Source organism: Eretmochelys imbricata, chromosome 2, assembly GCF_965152235.1.
Source record: "Eretmochelys imbricata isolate rEreImb1 chromosome 2, rEreImb1.hap1, whole genome shotgun sequence".
Taxonomy (NCBI): domain Eukaryota; kingdom Metazoa; phylum Chordata; order Testudines; family Cheloniidae; genus Eretmochelys; species Eretmochelys imbricata.
In genome coordinates, this window is record NC_135573.1 from 176,537,623 (window position 1) to 176,557,732 (window position 20,110).

At 42.2% G+C, this 20,110-nt stretch overlaps 1 protein-coding gene across 1 annotated transcript in view; it reads left to right on the forward strand.

The window, feature by feature from the left end:
* GLI3 (GLI family zinc finger 3) overlaps positions 1–20,110 on the forward strand; it is a 223,866-nt gene that overhangs the window by 191,473 nt on the left and 12,283 nt on the right. The gene's annotated exons all lie outside the window — the stretch shown is intronic.

The window sequence follows — 20,110 nt, forward strand, 5'->3', positions numbered from 1 at the left end:
TAATGATCTAAAGGAGCCTCATGACACACGTGTATTTAATGTATTTTTATTTGAAAGGACTGTTTTCAGTGTGTTTTGCTTTTATTTTATTCAGTTATATTGCAGTATCACCTAGCAGCCTCCACTAGGTCAGAAATTCATTGTGCTTGGCAGTGTAAAAACATGACAGCCCTTGCCCTGAATAGCTCACATACGTTTCCTTTCAGTTGAAATGACTGAAGAATAGATTTGACCATTATTTTAATTGTTATTTTCTAGGTGGAGCATTTTATCTATAACTAGCAAAGTTATTTTTCCCTTATTGGGTCCGGACTTTGCTCATTTTCAAAATGTGGACAATTAATCTTTCTCACAGTAGGGTGACCTGAGTGAAATCCAGATCCTGGACTTAATGATGGGCTTGGGGAGGGGCAGAGCTTTTTAGAGGTAAGAGAGAGCGATGGAAAGGTTTTTCAACACCTCCTCTGTGTGTTTTGTAGCTGTCCTCAGAGCTAGGATGATAGTAAGAGGAGGCACATGCATACAGGGTCTTCGGTGAATTTTGAGTTCTTAGATTTTGAATTCCCCTCCTCCCCCGCCCCGAGTTTATTTAAAAAAAAAAAAAAAAGATTATGGGGAAATTATCCCACCCCACCCCTTCTTGCATATGGCACAGGCTGCCAACTGCACAGCTAGAGTGTCCATGTGTGGAGTTGTTGTTTAGAGCACCAACATGCTTTCTAGAGAGTAAAAAGGCACATCTCTGCCCAACACACTTGTGCTCTCTCTCTCTCTGACACACGTTCTCTGTTTAGGCATATAGTAGAATGTTTGGTTGAAAAATATACTAGTAAATTACATCCCAGACCTCTGACCCCTATCAAAAGTAACTGTGTAAGTGCTCTTGGTTTCAAGGCTAAGTAACTCCAGACTCACTTAATGGCTGCTACACAGCTGGTTTCCACGTGCAGCATGCAAAGTCAGTAGCCTTGAGGGCCTGGGACATCCCCCGCCCACCTTCAAAATGTCTCTTTTCTGTGGTCTGCGGGCTGCCCGTGTATTGGATGGTCATACCTTTTGCAACCCAGGGCTGTGTTTAGAGTAAGCCCTGCCGTATTAGCTACATTTCCTTGCTCGCTGGAGGCCTGATCCAAAGCCCAGTGGAATCATGCCAGTGGGTTTTGATTCAGGTTCCCTAAGTGGTCTATTACATAGTGTGTATAAGCTGGCATCCCGATGCAGAGTATGGCCTTCAGTGAACCAGCGAGGAAACGGAAGGTTAGGTTGTTCTGGTTGCTTTTATTTTTTAAATAGAGACAGGGTTGCAAATAAACAAACCACCCTAATCTGCGAGGAATTAAAAGGGGATTTAGAGAGAGGCCATGTAATCATTTCAATTCTAATTGCTCTATAATTAGCACTTCTCTTTCAGCATCAGTAAACCTTGTTGTTAACTTACTACTGCTTTTCGTTTGCACTGCTGGAGCCAGTTAAACTGAAAGGAAAGATGAGCTGCAAGACGCAGTTTAACTAGCACAAGTGGGCACACAGATGGGAAGGACCAGGTATGATAACAAGCAAGGGGATGGGAAGGACCAGGTATGATAACAAGCAAGGCTGTGCTTTTTGAGTGCAAAGACGTACAGGGGGAGTCTTGTGGCAATGAATATTATTTTGCATGTCCGGTGGCTGGTTTGGGTAGCTGTGCAATCACACTGGCAACTTCTTTCTTGTTTTAGTTACATGAGTCAGGTGATTTCCAACATTTATTCCATGTGTGAAATAGCGGTTGAGGCCCAAATCCTGAATATCCTGCCTGAATAAACAGTGTTTAGACAAATGTGTGGAAAAGGCACGGGACAGAGCAATGGACTATTCAGCACTCATGTATTATAGCTGGTGCATAACTGATTGTATCTGCTAGTCCAGAGTGTTAGGAAGAGCACAGTAGGCCCAACTTGCTGCCACCCCCACCATAGGGGACCTGGGCCAGCAGATTTACTCTTGTTGAAATTCACTCCTGTGCAGAAAATTGCTGTAGAGCTTGGTTCTGCCAAGTGCAAGTTCTTCACTGTCTGGCACCCCACATCCTCCAGAAGAAATGCAGTGTTTCTACTGTGCTTTGCCTCCCACATGGCTGCCTACAGGGTAGAAGGCTGGATTTGCTCCACAGTGCACACAAGAAAAGCTAGATTCAAAATCTTTGATATGAGGGCCCCATTTTCCACATTGGCCACCCAAACTGTGCCTGAAAGGTTTGCGTGTGCAGTGATTGCTCCTGGGAATCTATGCGGACCAGGTTATTACATGTGGAAATGCTTGATCATGCATAGAAGTGGCAGTTTTGCATGTGTCAGTGTAGGCTTGTGGGTATGCAGTTACATTTAGCTGATGCATTTTAGACAGTTCTAAGAATTTGACGCTAAAGTTTCAGTTGCTCTATTCCCTTTATTCTATCTTTTTTGCAGAATCTTTTGTTTGTGTAACTTCTTAATAGAAACAAGCAGCGGATCCTTTTACCTGATTGAATACATTCAGTGGTTTTGCTCTGAAGCTTTTATGCTTGTGTGACTTTCCTCAAAGTGCTGGGTATCTAATCTATAAAATGAATGGGTGGTGTTTTTGTCAGGAGTGGGTAGGTTTGGTGGCTTGTACTGTAGGTATGAGGTCTGCAAATACCATTCTTACATGTATCACTGGGTTGAGATGCTGCAGTTCTTAGAGTGAGATAAAGTAGTCAAGCTGAAAATGAAACAAAGCTCTAACTGTATTCCTCCTTGTGTTTAGCAGAGATAAACTTCAGTGGAGTCTCAATGCTGCTCCGTTTGGCTTCTGGCAGCAGCTTTAATTGGTAAAATGCAGATTTTTTTTTTTGATCAAGAGAGGATTATTCTTGTTATCAGTCTGGAGCATCTTATTTCAAGATGAAAAGACTTTGCTGAATTACAGATGCCAACATTTTTACAAAGCACTTTGGCGATTGACATCTCAAAGAGAGAGTATGATTTATTAGCCTATAATGGCTAACACTGAGTGCTGGTCTAGGTCCCACTGATTTGTGAAATTGCTTAATATGAATTGCCTTTTGGTGTAATTCAAGCCCCAGGTTTCTCAAATAAACTTAGTATATAAAGTGTATGTAACATTTTGTATCTGCAAGGGGGAGAGGGGAAAGGATGAGGAACACAAAACAAGAGAAAGAAAGAAAACCTGCTTTTAAATCCATCTTGGTGGTGCTTTTTACAGTAGTTTGGCTGATAAGCTGGCAGGGTAAAGATTAATAACGCGGCTTGTCGCTATCAGTACTTGCTTGTCGATTCTCTGTAACAGGGCTGTCTGTTCAGCATGGAAATTATTGATTAAGTAAAAATTGCTATTATATTGTGAAGTGATCCATAATCACAAACAGTGGTGGACATTCCTCTTTCACATCCCAAGCCATGCATCAAGTTTTCCCTTGCAGTAATTTATTGTGTGCTGACGCTCCCACTCATTAGGCTTATCCTCTCCTACATGTGTCAAGAAAGCACTAAACGAACAGCAGCAGCACGGTGGCAGGTGGGAACATACTAAATTTTCAGGTGGAAGGAGGAGGTTAAACAGCTCAGCTAGTTCCAGCCATTCCTTTCCGTTAGCAGCTTACCCCCAACAGTGCTTTTCTCCAGCTATGGGCCTGATCCAACTTCCACTGAATTTAGTGAGTTTTTTGCCATACGTTTCAATGACAACAGAATCAGGCACCACAAATATCAGGCCTCTAAATGCTCATTATTCCATGTGATTCTATTATGCAGTTGCCACTTACATTAATTACCGTACGTGGCTGAAGTTCACCCAAGCCCGGAAGGAAATAAGATCCCATAGCAGGGTTGGATAGGAATAGGGCAATGCAGACAGCAGTGAAGTCGAATAAAGTCTGCACCCTCCTTTACATCTTGGAGCATGGGAGACAGTGGGTGATTTAAGACATAATCTTCTATGTTGCCTTAGTTGACAGGCTTCCTGAGTTTAGGATTCCTGAGTTAGGGTTGCTTCGGTTAAGGCTTTGTCTTTTTCTCTCATTTTATTTTTTCTTAAATCAGAGAAATTAAATGCAGCAAACGAATGTTAAAATCATCATCATTAACATTATTACTACTAATTCTCTTACTGCATTTCTATAGCTAGTATTGATGCACCATTTGCCAATGATTTTTGCACTTTAAAACATTCCAATTTTGCCATAACTGGATAACAGTACCTCAGTATTTGTACTATTCCTTATACTTCTGTATGCTCAGTTTAAGGAGTACTGCAAATTCTGAGTTTATTTAATTACCTAGGACGATTAGCAAGTTTTTAAGTATGACCACTCTGGTTCAAATTAAGAGAATACTACATTTTTTTTCTAACAGGGAGCATATGCCTTGCACACTTACCCATACCTCTGTACAATAGAACCACTTTCTCTGAATGGATCAGAGCCAGGAGATTACCAGCTAGGAAATTAGTTGCCAAGGGGAGTCCAACCCTTAAGAGTCAGTAAAAAGCCTGAACAAATCACATATTTGGAAGCATTACAAAGCCACAGGCTGGTCACCAAGAATGCCCTTCCATTGGCTCCTGTGGATTTCTTCCTAGGCTAGCACATTCCTGTCAAATTCCAGTGGCCACAACAGGGCATAGGGAAAGGGATGATCATTGAGATAACCCAGACCTACATTAGCTAGGGTTTTATATAATAGTAACTTCACCTGGAAGTGAATTAACAGAAATATATGCTCTTCAGTTCTCTCCTATATACGGCTGGCAACTGTGTTCTGTGCTACCTGACACTTATGAGTAGCCTTCGTAGCCTTAGGCTGAGTGTGTTGCAGTAATCGGGCTTTGAGCTGGCAAGGCAAGGATTACGTTGTAGTCTGTATCTGAGAAGAAGGAATGCAATCTTCTCACCAGCAACAGATGAAACGAAGAATTAGTGGTCTCTGCTTATGTCTGGGAGTCTGGGAGGAAAGGTGAGACCAGCAAGACCCCAAGATTGAACGCCACCTTGACAAACTGAAGACAAATGCTCTCATGGCAGATGCAGTCCCCATCAATTCCTCAAAATGCTTCCCACTCCTAACAAATATCACACCCATACCATCTGGATTGATCCTGAGCCAGTTAGCCTTCATCTCAGTCCCTGTTTCTGCTATACATCGGGAAGCCAGGAAAACACCTCTGTCCAAATTTCCTGGAAAGGAGACCTATCAGGTGAAATCCTGGCCCTATTGAAGTCATTGGCAAAACTCTGATTAAGTTCAATGAGGCCAGGGTTGCATTGTATCTGAGTCTCATCGACATATTAATAACACTGTATTCAGAGTGCTTCAGCGTTCCCCTCGTGGTTCTTCATGCATAGTGAACAAGTCAGGTAACATGCCCGCAGAGCGTTTTGCAGTTTGAGTCATGGAAAGAAAACGTGGAAGGTTGGGCCGTGGCTTGGGGGTGCACCAGGGATGGTGAGAGGGTGCTGAGGGCTGACTGTAGAGCTGGCGGGGACGTTGGTTGGGAGGAATGGCTGGTGCCGGGTCGGAGATGTACCTATAGCCACAAGTCAGTGGATACCGATCTTATAAGGATTATAACCTTTTGTAGCCCTGACCCATATTCTATGACAAGCTCAAAAGAGAAACCTTACAAGCGCTTGAGAGATTAAGTATGAATAGATTGCTAGCCGAAGAAGCCCAGGTCCAAGCGTAATGCTTGATGGGGTCTGTAGAAGAGATATTGCTGCATATGTGTCCAGTTTTGGGCCCCACACTACAAGAAGGATGTGGAAAAATTGGAGAGAATCCAGTGGAGAGCAACAAAAATGATTAGGGGACTGGAACACATGACTTATGAGGAGAGGCTGAGGGAACTGGGATTGTTCCAGACCTCTAATCATTTTTGTTGCCCTCCGCTGGACTCTTTCCAATTTTTCCACATCCTTCTTGTAGTGTGGGGCCCAAATCTGGACACAGTACTCCAGATGAGGCCTCACCAGTGTCGAATAGAGGGGAACGATTACGTTCCTCGTTCTGCTGGCTATGCCCCTACTTATACATCCCAAAATGCCATTGGCCTTCTTGGCAACAAGGGCACACTGTTGACTCATATCCAGCTTCTCGTCCACTGTCACCCCTAGGTCCTTTTCCGCAGAACTGCTGCCTAGCCATTCGGTCCCTAGTCTGTAGCGGTGCATTGGATTCTTCCGTCCTAAGTGCAGGTCCCTGCACTTATCCTTGTTGAACCTCATCAGATTTCTTTTGGCCCAATCCTCCAATTTATCTAGGTCCCTCTGTATCCTATCCCTACTTGCCACTGTATCTACCACTCCTCCTAGTTTAATGTCATCCGCAAATTTGCTGAGAGTGCAAACCACACCATCCTCCAGATCATTTATGAAGATATTGAACAAAACCGGCCCCAGGACCGACCCCTGGGGCACTCCACTTGACACCGGCTGCCAACTAGACATGGAGCCATTGATCACTACCCATTGAACCCGACAATCTAGCTAACTTTCTACCCACCTTATAGTGCATTCATCCAGCCCATACTTCTTTAACTTGCTGACAAGAATACTGTGGGAGATCGTGTCAAAAGCTTTGCTAAAGACAAGAAACAATACATCGACTGCTTTCCCTTCATCCACAGAACCAGTAATCTCATCATAGAAGGTGATTAGATTAGTCAGGCATGACCTTCCTTTGGTGAATCCATGCTGACTGTTCCTGATCACTTTCCTCTCGTGTAAGTGCTTCAGGATTGATTCCTTGAGGACCTGCTCCATGATTTTTCTGAGGACTGAGGTGAGGCTGACTGGCCTGTAGTTCCCAGGATCCTTTTTCTTCCCTTTTTTTAAAGATGGGCACTACATTAGCCTTTTTCCAGTCGTCCGGGACTTCCCCCGATCACCATGAGTTTTCAAAGATAATGGCCAATGGCTCTGCAATCACAGCTGCCAACTCCTTTAGCACTCTTAGATGCAACGCATCCGGCCCCATGGACTTGTGCATGTCCAGCTTTTCTAAATAGTCCCTAACCACTTCTTTCTCCACAGAGGGCTGGCCATCTACTCCCCATGCTGTGTTGCCCAGCGCAGCAGTCTGGGAGCTGACCTTGTTCGTGAAGACAGAGGCAAAAAAAGCATTGAGTACATTAGCTTTTTCCACATCCTCTGTCACTAGGTTGGCTCCCTCATTCAGTAAGGGGCCCACACTTTCCTTGGCTTTCTTCTTGTTGCCAACATACCTGAAGAAACCCTTCTTGTTACTCTTAACATCTCTTGCTAGCTGCAGCTCCAGGTGCGATTTGGCCCTCTTGATTTCATTCCTACATGCCCGAGCAATATTTTTATACTCTTCCCTGGTCATTTGTCCAATCTTCCACTTCTTGTAAGCTTCTTTTTTATGTTTAAGATCCGCAAGGATTTCACTGTTAAGCCAAGCTGGTCGCCTGCCATATTTACTATTCTTTCGACACATCGGGATGGTTTGTCCCTGTAACCTCAATAGGGATTCTTTGAAATACAGCCAGCTCTCCTGGACTCCTTTCCCCCTCATGTTATTCCCCCAGGGGATCCTACCCATCAGTTCCCGAGGGAGTCAAAGTCTGCTTTCCTGAAGTCCAGGGTCCGTATTCTGCTGTTTACCTTTCTTCCCTGTGTCAGGATCCTGAACTTGACCAACTTGTGGTCACTGCCTCCCAGATTCCCATCCACTTTTGCTTCCCCTACTAATTCTTCCCGGTTTGTGAGCAGCAGGTCAAGAAAAGCTCCCCCCTAGTTGGCTCCTCCAGCACTTGCACCAGGACATTGTCCCCTACATTTTCCAAAAACTTCCTGGATTGTCTGTGCACCGCTGTAGTGCTCTCCCAGCAGATATCAGGATGATTAAAGTCACCCATGACAGGGCATGCGATCTAGTAGCTTCTGCGAGTTGCCGGAAGAAAGCCTCGTCCACCTCATCCCCCTGGATCATATTGAATGACAGAACTCTCTTTAAAAAGAAAAATGTTCTTTGATTGATTTATACAGGAAAATCCTGTTGAGGAGCGCCCTCTCTCTTATTCCAGGAGGATCAGTGGTAGCAGTACAGTGATTTGTTACAAACTATAAAAAGCAATGGGAAAGATTCATGGCTTTGCAGAATGTGGTCCAAGCCTGAACTGCTGGACTCAAAGAATTACATATAATTCAGCAAGTACCATATGTATGCTCAGTGTTTACATACACATGTTTAACATACTCTAAATAGCAGATTGCTTTCACTGTCCCTTGCTTTGCTTGCTCTCTATCTTTCCTCTACTGTGTGCATAAGATTTTCAATACAATAGCAGAGCAAAATTTTCTTAGGGCAGCATATACTTTGCTAACCTCTGCATGTAGATAGATGACCCACTGTACTAGTGTGGGTGCTTGGAACTCTTCAAAATCTGATTAAAAATACTACTCTGTAGCTTTGCCTTGTTTCATCATACCACAGCATTTCTTAGATTTATAAATTGGCTCATGGGATTAAGAAGTTTGTCTCTGCTAATATAAAATGATATAAAGCTGCTGGAATATATGGTCACATTTTAACTCAAAGAGCCTGTTGTTCTGAACCTGCTTGAGGTCTCTTTTTCAGAACCTTGCCTTGAACTGCAATGTAATTTTAACAGATTTTTCTTATGAAAGCTGCACAATTTATATAACGCAATTTATTGGTTTTCATGCCTGAAACTTTTTCCCTTCTGCATCTTTACTATTCCGAGTTTATTTCTCGGCTGCGTTGGCTTGATCTGCAATGTGAAAACGCGGAAGTTTTAAGAAAAATATTATTACTTTTAGTTTGGTTTGAAACCAAAGTACAGTAATAGGTACAATAATAGCTGCCTAATCCTCAGCTCAGCCATGAGCTCTGTTCAGAATCTGCTAGTCTTTAATGGGCTGCGTGCTGACGTAAGAGTCCTCCTGAACGGAGCAGCTTGTAGGGTCAGGGTCTAAATGACTTCAGTAGAAAAGATGCCTAGAGTTTATTAAAGGGGAACAATATGGAAAAAGTAGTTAATTCACCTTTAATATATACAGTAGGTCTGATTTCCATTGAAATCACATGAGCTATGGCCGCAGGAAGGAGACCTACAGATTTTTGTCATCTCTCTTGCAGTAGTGAGAGGAAAACATCCAAAGTATTAAGCTGTCCTGCCTAGTAGGTGATAGTATGTTTTTACAAAACCAGGGTGGTATTTTCATCTTCCATAGTATTTTCAAGTAAATGAAATACTCTGTTGACATACTGTATATTATTACTTTACTGTCCCCTGCACTAAGCAGAGTTCTCCAAAGAAGCTAGAAATGGCATATAAACGGTTAAAAAAATGTACACTAAAATCTGCAGCTGTGTTAAGTGCGTGGAGCAGCTGGCATGCCTATTTTTCATGTATGTTTTTGTTAACGGTTATATGAAGCTTTATAGTGGGTTCCTTACTGCAAAGAAAGAATTGAAATATTGTTCATATCTGATACTGCGTATGTGGATTTTTTTTTAGTAGGTTAAAAACATGGGTTTCCTGGAAATGCTACAATGGTGGCACGTTACAACCATTTTATTCCCAATATACAAAGATCATAAAAGATGTGAATCTTGGATTTGAGCCTAAGGTCATACTGTATCTTTCCATATTCAATCACTCATAACATCAACTAAATTATGTATTTGCGGGGCAGCATTCTGAGATGAGCTCACTCATTCTGGTTGGTCAATGTGTGGTTTAATTATACAGTCATTGGAGAATGCAGCCCCGCAGCTTCTCCCCCACCATGCTATGGTCCCAATTCTGCCCCTGCTTCCATGAGAGTTGTGCCTGTGTGACTGAGGCCAGAACTGAGTTCTGTGTGTGGAGTAGAACCTACTTATATGGGAAAATCCTTCCCTACGTGCACTTATACTACAGAACTGTTTCCCTGTGATAGCCCTAAGACTGCGCTGGCTCTCCTGTGCTCCACTCTGTGAGGTGCATTGGCTGGTAGATCCATGTAGAATCCTTGCTTCACCCTCCAGGCACAGCATCACACAAGGTGCCCTCATGGAGTAATTAGAGCATGTGTGTGTGTTTGTGTGTGCACGCACACTTGAGAGGACTGCCCCAAATCCAGCTCACCAACCAGGGTTAGGATACAGGACTCCTTCGGTGGTTATAGCCAGGAATAGTGGCCTCTGCCCATCCACATAACTTGCACTAGGTGTTGGGGCACTGGATCAACCTAAGTCCCTGCCCCTACCGCTCTTCCCAGTGCTAGCCTGTTTGGGCCAGCCTGGAGTCATCCTTCACTGGTAGAGGGTTTAGAGACCACCTCCACATGGTCCCCTTTCTTTTCACTAGTATGTCTAGTGATTCTTGGGTTATGCTCAAGGCATTCTGAATTGATGACTTACCTGTTATTTATTATACGCACTCCATACCAAAGAGAGACCATCCAATGCTCGAGACACCCTGAGACACATCTAATAGACTGAAGAACAGAAGATTGTTAAAATTGACCAAAGGTAAAATTTTCAATAATGCCTAAATGACTTAGGAGCCTAAACCCCATTTTCAAAAGCTATTTAGGCCCTTGGGAGCCTACATCTCATTCCATATCAAAGGAATTTAGCCTTCTAAGTGACTAAGTCATGTCTGAAAATGGGAAAATTTTATGCCAAAGCAGCCGGACTTTTTCCCAACATACCCCCAGTCATGTGGTAACCAAATGGAGCTTCAACACTCTCATCACATCTTCCCACTAGACAGAAAGCCCCACTTTCTGCTCTCGGACAGTGCCCGTTCAAATAGATGGACTTTAGCCTCGTATCCAGAAGATCCCCAAACTAGGCTATGGGGTACGGGGTGGTGGCAGAGCATTCTGTTCAGCTTCACAAAATATGGAAGCTCTGACCCTCTTCTTAGACTCACGCACATACAATCTAAACTTCAGTACAAAAGGGATTGGCATGGCTTAGCTCTCACAGGAGTTTCTAAGTATATTGTAAAATTCTTTCCAGAAATAAAAAGAAAAGAGAGTCTGAACACCTTAAAATGTCAGCTGCCTCTATTAGCCTCCCAGTTAATAATGTAAGAACGTAACACTCTTCCCTGAGAGATGGCACTTCAGTTTTAGATTATGTCATGTGAGGGAACATCAGAGGAGAAACAAAACTGAGAACCCATTAAAGTAGCTTTTATATAGCCGTAAAATGATTAACACCCACACCAGTTGTTGCAGAGATTACGGCAGATGCTCGCTCCGTAAACCTTTGATATTAAGAAGTAAAAACACAGTTTTTGTCCATCGCTTTATGTCTGCCTGGACTTGCACAGGAAATCAAGGAAGAATTGTAAAACACCACCTTTACTGAGCAACATTTTGCTGTTAGCGGACTTGGCATATTCTACATGTGAATGAAGGTATGTCAAATGTAACAAGAACAAGATGTGATCTTATTGGGAAAGAATCCTTATAATATCATGTTACCCCCCTCCCTAAAATCCCAACGCCTATATAAAAACACAGGAACCTCAAATGCAGTCTCAAGGAATCCCTCTTCAGCCTAAACAGCAAAATATGTATGCCTCATCCATGCTGTGTCCTATACATACTGTATAACTACAGTATCAGAGATTAAAAGAAAGGACATGCTGTATTATGAACTACTGTCTTTATTTTTAGGATTAGGTAACTTTTCTCTCTCTCCTTCCCGCCTCTTCCCCCTCCTCCCCCCCCCCCCCCAGCTCTCTTTATATCCTAAGGGCAGATCCTTTCTCTTGGGTCAGGAATGTAATAAGGCAGGTTTTGCTCTCTCCAGGATATTGTGTCTGTCTCACTGTGCTTAAATTGCCACAGAGAGCTCTTCAGAGCAAAATACAGTATTTTCTTTGTACATGGGCCAACGATTGACGTATCCTTGGGGACTTCTCTGTCTTTAGCATTTAAACATACAAGCTGGATATGTTTAACCTATTGATGGGCAACAAAGACAACTGCAGAATTGACTGATAGAGAACAGAAGAAAATGCTTTAAATTTTGGAGCAGAATCGCCCCCACACAGATTAGCAAATAGGGAACATTTTTAACTTACAAAATTGAGAATGCTTTTTGTTATTACAGGAAAGTGAAGAAAAATAATCAGATCTATGTTAACAGCAGAAACACAGGCAAGAAGAAAACAGCCCTGCTGGGATGTGTCTTTTACATTATTATATAACATGTTCCTGTTTAATAACAAGAGTTTGCATGTCGATAACAACACTACTCAAGACCCATTTCTACTGTGGCAACAATTACAAATCCTCCAGTTCACGATGGCTCAGGAGAATGGGCGTTGGGAATAATTGACTCTTAGTTTGTCTATTTAGAATGACCATCCCAAAATGCAAATGTACATTAAAATGCCTTGTATTTGACAGCTTCCTCCTCCCCTATCCAAGCCCTGTGTTCCTTGTTTCTTGTGGGGCCCTGATCAGCATTGTGGCCAATGGACTCCATTGTACTACAGGTGTTAAACAATAATAAAAGGCTGTGGTTGTCTTGTGCCATGGTAGAGGGCATTGAAGAGGGAAGCTGCCCAAGAAGAAGCTTGTGGAGGAATTCTGCCTTTCCGTCACTATGCCTCCGGAAGCATAAAGCAACCACTGAGACCCCCACACCTTGACAGACTGCTGCGTACTTTCCCATATGCACCTGGGATGAGCACTATTGTCTGATGGGATGTGGGGAGCTGTGTCCCTTATCCCTTCCAGTCCTTTTGGAGGGAGAATAGATTTGCATAGTATTTGTGCTTGGGGAGTGGGGGTGGGGCAAGAATTAGAACTATGCTTGCACCTGTGCAGAGGACAATGGGGGCAAACGGGAGGGAAGAAGAAGGCTTCTTTTACCCTCTTTCCTCCCTTGCACACCTTTGCCAGGCTGGGCACAATCTATCTCATAGTGCCTAGCCCAATGCATTTTACAAGCATAGGCACCACTCGAATGCAGCCACCACTGGGGACTGGATGGCAACCAACCAGTCCCCAGCATACTGCACAAGGGGGAAGGGGAACTTCACTGAGGTAAATCAGCTTTACTTAACGCTTGTGTAAAGCTTAGTGGTGTGACTAAAATAATCTTTTTTAATCTCTTTTAGTGCTAGATTAAAATATTGACAGGGCCTCTGTGGTTAAACTGAGACTGGGGCACTAACAGTGCCAGTGTATATTCTTCTCACATGACTGTGGCCACTTTCCTTCTCCCTCCTTCTTTGTTTCTCTTTGTTTAGTGGACTTTGCAGCACACACAGACCCTTCCTGATCTCCAGTGTGTTTCTTTCTACTGCTACTTTCTCCTCTGTTCCCTGTGAGTTCCCTGAGTCTTCCCCCTACTACTTTAACTTCTAACTGTTGCATCATCTCGTTCCCAGCCCTCTCTCTTCAATTCCTGCTTTCCATTGCTTTTCCTATCATCCAGCATTTCCTATTTCTACCTTCTCTCGTCATCTCCTGACCATTCAATTGTTTGAAGGGCATACCTGCTTGCTGTCCCTCCCACTCTCCATGTGCATCTGAATCCCCTTCCATTTAATTCTGTTGGCCTTCTTGATTGGTTATAACTCATCATTATTTCTCATTCCACTTGGGTTTCTAATTTGGATCTTTCTCCTCCCTCCACTCTTCACTGGTTGTTCTCTCCTCAAGGAACTAAGGTGGGAATCAGGAAGACTAACATTAATGACAGAGACTAATAAAACGTTGACATGGGCACCTGACTTTAAATTAACCAGAATTCCAGTTGAGCTGACTCTTTTTGTGTTGTTGTAGAGGGTTAACAGCCATGGGTGGGATTCATCCAAGTACTTAGATGCCTGTCTCCCATTGATTTCAAATGCCTAAATACCTATGTGTACTCTACCCTATGTGAACTTACTGTATAAACATCTATGCTGCTTAGTGTATGTATTACTGTGACATCACTTGCACAGATACCATATGGTGTTCAAGTCTATAGAGTGGTTTAAATGATACCTCCTGGTTTTCACATGCTGATAAGTTTCTGAAAGAGCCACCTTTTTGAATGAAGCTTTATGTAATTATTTGATTTTTTTTAAAATTAAGCGTACTGAGCAAATTGCTCCAGTAATTTTAAAATTCTGAGCACCTGGGAAATGTTTTTCACTCTAAAAAGAAAAAAAATTGCCATACTTTAGAACACCGCTAATCGGAACTTCTGGACAGGCATGTATCTAAGATCAGACTTTTAAATGTATGGCAATAGGCTGTATTTGGCTTTAAGAACTTAAAAGTGGCTTAAAAGCTTATGCCACCATAAGGACTTAAAGCAGCTTATGTGCTTCTTCCATCTTAATGACTAAAAATGGCTTAAGTGCTTATGCCACCTTAAGGACATGGGTCAAATACTTACTCATCTTTATATAGCAGTGAAGGAGATGTTGGCTTCTTGTTGCTGCTTACCTTGGCTGTTCAGGGCCTGACTGCTCCTCAGGCTTTCCAGTGTGATAGAAAAAGGACAGGGAGGATCCACACTTGCTTTCCAGGCAAGTGATGAAGAACTTCTACAATTGGTGGGAGACGGAGACCTCAATTTTAAGGAGTGCAGTGTCCCCTGCAGAACTGCTGCAAGGGTTGGAGAGGAAAGGGAGGGGCTAGATTTTACCGATGGGATCATTTATAAAAATTCTACCCTGGGTGCGGTTGTGGTAGCAAGGGCTGATCCCACATACACACAATTTTTGCCTCCCTCTGTGATTTCCGTTGTGGGGGGATCCCTGTGGTCTGGTAGGCCCATCTCTACATCCTGGCTCCTTTTCAGAGCTGTCTTCCATCTATGTGGTTCGTTCCATCTCTCACCAGTTGTCAGGGAGGAGGCCTGCCATCCTGTAAAGAGATGTTATGGAGGAGCAGCCACTCTGATGTCATCTCCTCGTTGCTTGACTGCCTAATATGGCAGCGGGGAGTAGTGATGAGTCATGGACTCAACCTCTGAGGAGGAAACAAGAATGGGCACTTGCGTAAGTGCTGCATGGTCACATCTCTAGAAGGGCAATGCCCTTTTTGAATCCACTTAGCCATCTAAGGAAGTTACCTACCCTCTCTGTGCCTCAGTTCCCCATCTGTGACACGGGGATACTAATACTTCCTTACCTCACAGGGGTGTTGTGAGGCTAAGCATATTAAAGATTGTGGGCTGCTCAGCTATTTCGGTACTGGTAGCTAGTACCTTAGATAAACAGATTTGATAGCTAGATATCAGTGCAGGGGTTCATATCGCAGATGCCCCTTGTATATTTGATAGTTGAAGCAATTTAATTGCACATGGACTTAAGGCCAAATCTTCATCCCTTGTGCAAAGTAAAGGGGCTTCATCCCTTGTGCAAGTAAAGGGGCTTTACATGGAGCACCTACAGGTTGGGGGCAATTAATTCCTTTACAACCCAGGCACACAGCTATTCTGCTCTATTAATTGGTGACTCCAGTTTGTATTGTTGGCCTCAAATCTGCGTTACAGACGCCCCTTACACTAAGACTTGGAAAGTTGGCTCTGTGCAATTTGTGAACTCTCAACCTGCCCCTCCGTGCAGCTGCAGAGTATACCATGGTTAGAGGCTGTTCCACTGCACCGGCTCACCGTGGCTTACCCTCCGTCTCATGCCGAGTAACCGCAGCAGTTTTGTGTCTTTTCCAGCCTTGTGGACCTGTGCACTTGGCGTAGGAAGATTGCCCGATAAAGTGGCCTAACTGTCTGTACTGCTTTTAAATCCATGCATTTAGTGGGGACTGTTAGCTTTCACTTTTTCTTTCCAAGTGCTGGGGAAAAAATTGGCAAAAGCTTAGTTAGTGCAAAATTTAAGTTACATGGTTTGTTTGTTTTTTTTAAAAAACTTACTGGAAATGCTAATGTTATATTTTCCACAGCACCATTAACTTAGCCACATTGCATGCAAGTAATGCCTTTTATTTCTGGTTTTCTTGTTAAATATATTGCATAAGGTATTCAAGTGTATGAAATAAACTTAGATTTTTCTTCACACTGTTCTGTTTTATCCTCCAAACCATACTTTATTAGCCAATGCATCCTAAATTAGATCTATCTATTCCTTCTCTGTGGTTCCTGAATCATCCTTCCAGTGTCACAGGATAGTCTCTCTTGCTACTCTTTGGCCTTTGTTTATATATGAATGACTAATAGGCACCAAGTAGTCAGTCAGGATATCCCTATGTGCTCCCTTTCTATAGAAAACACACCGAAGGGGGAAATTAAACAAAAAAATCTTTTGGAAGTTCCTACCTCAAATGTAGCCGTGCATTTTCTGCTGTGGTGCAAAGCAGCAAGTGCGGCTTATGAATCCTGCATTGCCTCCACATTTTAGGCTATCTTTTATGCTTTTATTTATTGCCGGTCGGACGTGATCACAGGCTACTTTGGCTTCTAGGGCAACTCCAAATCATGCCTGCGGTCTCTCATCCTTTTGAGCATTCCAGTAGAGAGGATGGGCCAGATTCAGCCGTGATTTTAGTGGAGTTGCAAATTGTTACCCTGCATTGTGTGTTGCCCTATATCTCTCCCTCTGTGTCACAGTATTTTTGCAGAAATGTTATATGCTCAGCATAGCAGCACCCTTTAAACCAAAGAAAATGGGCTAGAACTAATTTAACTCTGTTGATTAACATTCAATTGGCATGAAGGTGAACAGCATTCTATTAATGGGCCTTATTTTTTGAAGGGAGGTTCTATCATGCTTGTGTGAGAGGGACATTGTGTGGAATGCTCTATTCTTAAGAAAGCTTCAGTTTTCAGATGAGAAGCTTTTAATAATATAGAGTCTGTTCCAGCAGAGCCTTATGTGAGTAATCCTTACTATGGGGAGTAGACTTATTGGCTTGCACGAGCCTGTTGGCCTTAGTAAGGATTAATAACATGAGTAAGACTTAAAAGATCGGGCCTATAACAGACAAAAATTAAAAGAACAGTCTTTTCACACCCATAAGACACTAGGACTACTGCATTAAAATTCAATTTCACCAGGAAAAAAAAATCCTTCTGATCTAGTCCCTGGAATGTGACATTTCATGGGTGTAATAAGGTTACAAACAGATTATAAATTGAAACCCCATAAATCCTTATTGTACTGTACCAAAGCTTCTGCTTTGCATAATACTCTTATGCCAGAGCGTAAAGCTAAAAACTATTCATTTGTTCTCATAGTGGTGACCAAGGAATCAAAAACGCCATGCAAAATCCAAAGGTAATTATCAGAGTGAAAGAACCTGAATAGTGAAGTTCACAAACTAATGAACATTTTACGTAGCAGTTGTCTGCAAGATCATTAATTCTATTTGTAGTGTGTTTTTCAATGTGTGAGTCACACACATACATGTATATGTTGCTGAATAATAATTAAAAGCCCAATAAAAATCGATAGACATTTTATTTAATTCTGCCTGTCTCTCTCTATTATCAGTGAGCTGCTTCCAGAGTGAGGTACACTTCAGTCTGAGTAATAGTATCAGAATCTGACACAAAGTGATGAAGGCCATCAATCTTATTGGCTAAGTGTTTTGTTGTGTTCTGCAACTGTGTACGTTTTATTATGGGGGCTTAGCACATTATATTCTCTTTACCCAGTTCATCCATCTCCTCTTCCTCCTCCACCAATGCCCAGCTTCCATTCCAGTGTCTTTACACCTCTCCCTGGCAACTTTCCACCCCTTCCTCCCAGAGAAGCTCATTCAAGAGTAAAATAAATGAAGCAGATTAGTACTTGATTTTATCAGCCAGTTTCTTCTAGGCCTTTCCTGAAAATGGAGGATTTCAATGAGAACAAGGGGCTTTGCAGACCAGCTTAGAGAGGACATTCAATTCATTGAGATAACATGGACGAAAGTAAAGATGACTGTGGGAAGAGTGGAGAGGATTGGAAAGGAGTGATAGGATAAGAGAGACTGGCAGATAAATAGGGAAGAGCAGAGTTATACAATGCTCTGAAGGCAATCACAAGACACTTGATGTTGTGGAGAAGGGGGGAGCCAGTGGAGGGATGTTAAGAGGGGAATGACAGTCAAATCACTAGGAAGGTGGTTTTAGTGGCTGCATTTTGCATGGATTGGTGGGATGGAGTGAATTTTAGGGAGGACAGTGAGAACTGGTTACATTAATGAGGATGGGAGGTTACGAGGGCCTGGGTGAGAATCTTAGTTGTATGGCCGAAGAGGAAAAAGTAAGATTTTATAATTTCTGGGTAGGCAAAACTAACAAGTTTTGCACACTGCCTGACTGTGTAGGTAAAATGATGCTGTTGTAGTTGAAACAAGAAAAAAATTAACTGCCAGTCCCTATTTAAATCAGATGGAATGCAATTTGTGTAACATTTACCAGTTGTTGTTTGTATCCCATGTAGCTTTATCCAGCTCATGCACCATTTTATTTACTGGAAGAGTTGGCCAATAGTTATGAGTTTCGGCCAGTGAGTTTTGTACAGTCACTTTTTTTTCCTTTCAGGAAATAAGAGTGCACATAAACCTCTCTGTACTGTTCTGATTCGGTTTCAAAACACTGACCATCTGTACTTTTTTGGTGCAGGCTCATGTAATATGAATGGACGACAGAGATATGTATTTGAAACATAAACGTTGAAAGATTAAATGTTGTACATTGTCCAGCACATCTGTTTTGTTCAGATGCTGTGTGCACCATCATAACTTTTAAGAAATGGCAATAAAGCTTAGAAAACAGAAAAAGAACGGTCCTCTTTTATAGGAAACCCACATCTGTTTGCCAAGGGGATACTGTATAATTGTGAACATAAGTGATTTTATTTGGTTTTCTGATCGTTTTCAGGACTTTAAAAAGATTAGGGTTATCTTTTTGTGCTCCAGTATGAACTACTGGCTTTGTGTATGTCTGACTCTTCTGTGAGCTACTTATGGAGCAGATACTGATTTCATCTCGGTACTAAGATCAAGTTGAAACTCTGGAAACAGTTTTTATATTTTTACCTTAACAGAAAGAATTGCATTTTCTGAGGCAGGAGGCCACCGAGTGGTAAAGCTGGGAAATGATGACTGTTTAGGAAGCCTGCAAAAACAATTGAGAAACTGTAATGACAAAGTATATGAAGGCTGGGACTTTCAAAGAAAGTTCAGTAGAGTTAGGCAACCAAATCCCATTGAAATTCATTCCATTAGGCCTCTTTGAAACTCCCAGTCTAGGGTGCTTTTTCTTAAAGGTGAGCAAAGAATTTGAACAATTAATCTTTTTCTAAATTTGATTTTATGTTGTGGATCCTGATTCAGGAGCCCATCCACGCACGTAATGAAAACGTAAGCATGTACTTAAATGTGTTACTTTACTGAGTGGAACAGCACAAGTTACCTTTTGGAAAGAGCAAAAGTCATAGAACCAAATTCTGCCTTTGGATACCTCACACATATCCCACTGATCATAATGACAGCTGCACAGGTGTTTTGGAGGGCCCTATATAAGTCTTAGCCTTTGAGACAAGCTATTTAACAAGGGACAAACTATATTACAAAAAGACAAAAGAAGTCTGGGTTGGCATGAACTCCAGTTAGATTAGGGTTTTTTTGGTTTTTTTTTTTTTTATCATTGCAGTGTGTAATGTTTTCCAGGAATACATGAAATAAATACACCCACTTTTAAGAAAATGCTGGAAATATGGAGGGAGTCGGAATCGGTGGTTTGAAATTCAATGAATCAGTTATATTGCCTTTTTTATTTGGAGGACATATTCCCTGAAAAAAAATGTATGAAAAACTTACATTAGCATAAAGTCAATAAGGGCCTGATTTTGCAACCCTTACTCATGTAGAGTAGCATGTAAATGAGACTTCATTGGGGTGAGTAAGTATTACTCAACATGAGTAAGGTAAATTGAGTCCTGAGTAAAATGTCAATAAACCCATGATCAACTTAATATCTTTGTATGCCGTGGGCCTGTTGAGGTCAGTGGAAAGCCTCTCGTCGACTTTAATGGGCTTTGCATGGGGCCTTTAATTTACTTAGATTGTAAACTCTTTGCAGCAGGGTCTGTCTTTTTGTTCTGTGTGTCTTTTTGTTCTGGGGTTCCTGGGCACTATCATAATATGAATATT